The sequence below is a fragment of the Arachis ipaensis genome, chromosome B8 (assembly GCF_059453495.1).
Source record: "Arachis ipaensis isolate K30076 ecotype BB chromosome B8, ASM5945349v1, whole genome shotgun sequence".
In the NCBI taxonomy this organism is placed as follows: Eukaryota; Viridiplantae; Streptophyta; class Magnoliopsida; order Fabales; family Fabaceae; genus Arachis; species Arachis ipaensis.
The window spans coordinates 59,340,349-59,343,297 of record NC_142443.1 but is presented as its reverse complement, the minus strand read 5'-3'; the positions used below and the strand labels follow the sequence as shown (position 1 = coordinate 59,343,297).

At 31.9% G+C, this 2,949-nt stretch overlaps 1 non-coding gene across 1 annotated transcript; it reads left to right on the top strand.

Annotated features, from left to right (window-relative positions):
- The first annotated feature begins 717 nt into the window (after positions 1-717).
- On the top strand, positions 718-825 carry LOC148548254 (small nucleolar RNA R71). Its single transcript, XR_015898023.1, has one exon. It is a non-coding gene; the product is annotated as a small nucleolar RNA R71 (small nucleolar RNA).
- The last annotated feature ends 2,124 nt before the right edge of the window (positions 826-2,949 follow it).

Genomic DNA, 2,949 nt, shown 5'->3' with positions numbered 1-2,949 from the left:
TTCTGTATTGCTTGGGAGAGTACTAGGAGGGATTTCAGTGATCCTTTTACTCAGCTGGCCCACTTGTGCCTCCAAATTTCTAATGGATGACCTTGTTTCATTCATGAAACTCACAGTGGCCTTAGATAGATCAGAGACTAAGTTTGCTAAATTAGAGTTATTTTGTTCAGAGTTCTCTGTCTGTTGCTGAGTGGATGATGGAAAAGGTTTACTATTGTTAAACCTATTTTTTCCACCATTATTAAAGCCTTGTTGAGGCTTTTGATCCTTCCATGAGAAATTTGGATGATTTCTCCATGATGGGTTATAGGTGTTTCCATAAGGTTCACCCATATAATTTACCTCTGCTATTGCAGGGTTTTTAGGATCATAAGCTTCTTCTTCAGAAGATGCCTCTTGAGTACTGTTGGATGCAGCTTGCATTCCATTCAGACTCTGAGAAATCATATTGACTTAATGAGTCAATATTTTGTTCTGAGCCAATATGGCATTCAGAGTATCAATTTCAAGAACTCCCTTCTTCATAGGCGTCCCATTACTCACAGGATTTCTCTCAGAAGTGTACATGAACTGGTTATTAGCAACCATGTCAATGAGTTCTTAAGCTTCTGCAGGCATTTTCTTTAGGTGAATGGATCCACCTGCAGAGGTGTCCAATGACATTTTAGCTAATTCAGACAGACCATCATAGAATATGTCCAGGATGGTCCATTCTGAAAGCATGTCAGAAGGACACTTTTTGGTCAGTTGCTTGTATCTTTCCCAAGCTTCATAGAGGGATTCACCTTCTTTCTGTCTGAAGGTTTGAACATCCACTCTAAGCTTGCTCAGATTTTGAGGAGGAAAGAACTTGGCTAAGAAAGCCGTGACTAGCTTGTCCCAAGAGTTCAGGCTATCTCTGGGTTGAGAGTCCAACCACACTCTAGCTCTGTCTCTTACAGCAAAAGGGAAAAGCATGAGCCTGTAGACTTTAGGATCTACTCCATTAGTCTTAACAGTATCACATATCTGCAAGAATTCAGTTAAGAACTGAAAAGGATCTTCAGATGGAAGTCCATGAAACTTGCAGTTCTGCTGCATCAGAGAAACTAATTGAGGTTTCAGCTCAAAGTTGTTTGCTCCAATGGCAGGAATGGAGATGCTTCTCCCATGTAAATTGGAATTAGATGCAGTAAAGTCACCAAGCATCCTCCTTGCATTATTATTATTTTCGGCTGCCATCTCCCCTTCCTGTTCGAAAATCTCTGAAAGGTGCTTGCTGGATTGTTGTAATTTAGCTTCTCTTAGTTTCCTCTTCAGAGTCCTTTCAGGTTCTGGATCTGCTTCAACAAGAATGTTCTTGTCCTTGCTCCTTCTCATATGAAAAAGAGGGAACAAAAAAATAATAATAATAGGGATCCTTTTTATCACAGTATAAAGGTCCCTATGTGAGTAGAAGAAAAGAAGGAGACAAAGAATGCAATTAAGGAAAGAGACACAAGGGTGAGGAGAGCAGAGATGTGAGATGAAGAGAAGTGTTAGTAGATGAATAAGTAAATAGAAGGAGATGAGAGAGAAAGAGAATTTTCGAAAATAATTTTTTTTGAAAAAGAGTTAGTGATTTTCGAAAATAATTTTTGAAAAAGAGTCAGTGATTTTCGAAAATAATTTTTGAAAAAGTTTGGTAGTTTTCGAAAATTTTAAAATCAAAAGTTAAAATAATTAGTTAATTAAAAAGAATTTTTGAAAAAGAGGGAAGGGATTTTCGAAAATTAGAGAGAGAGAGAGAGTTAGTTAGGTAGTTTTGAAAAAGATAAGAAACAAACAAAAAGTTAGTTAGTTAGTTGAAACAAATTTTGAAAAGATAAGAAGTTAGGAAGTTAGAAAAGATATTTTGAAATCAAATTTTTGAAAAAGATAAGATAAGAAGATATTTTTGAAAAGATATGATTGAAATTATTTTTGAAAAAGATTTGATTTTTAAAATCACAATTAATGACTTGATTCACAAGAAATCACAAGATATGATTCTAGAACTTAAAGTTTGAATCTTTCTTAACAAGTAAGTAACAAACTTAAAATTTTTGAATCAAAACATTAATTGTTATTGTTATTTTCGAAAATTTGATATAAAAATAAGAAAAAAATTTTTGAAAAATATTTTTAAAATTTTCGAAAATAACTAAGAAAAATGAAAAAGATTTTATTTTTGAAAAAGATTTTGAAAAAGATAAGATTTTTAAATTGAAAATTTGATTTGACTCATGAGAAACAACTAGATTTTTTTTTTAAATTTTTGAAAAATTCAAATCTAATTTTCGAAATTTTGAGAGAGAAAAAGGGAAAGATATTTTTTTGATTTTTGAATTTTTAATGATGAGAGAGAAAAATTTAAAACATCATTTTCATGTTTTTCTCTTTTCTTTTTGGATCAAAACAAGGAATGCCTGCAAGAATGCTATGAATGTCAAGATGAACACCAAGAACACTATGAAGATCATGATGAACATCAAGAACATATTTTTGAAAAATTTTTAATGTAAAGAAAACATGCAAGATACCAAACTTAGAAATCTTTAATGCTTAGACACTAAGATTTCAAGAATGCATATGAAAAACAAGAAAAGACACAAAACAAGAAAACATCAAGATCAAACAAGAAGACTTACCAAGAACAACTTGAAGATCATGAAGAACACCATGAATGTATGAGTTTTTCGAAAATTTTATGCAAATTTCAAAACATGCAATTGACACCAAACTTATAACATGACACATGACTCAAACAAGAAACACAAAAATATTTTTTTTTGATTTTTATGATTTTATGAAATTTTTGTATTTTTAATTTTTTTTAAAATCATTTTGAAAAAGAAAAATAAGGATTCCAAAATTTTTAATATGAATTCCAGGAATCTTATGCTCTTTAGTCTAAAGCTCCAATCAAAGGGTCAGGCATGGCTTAATTGC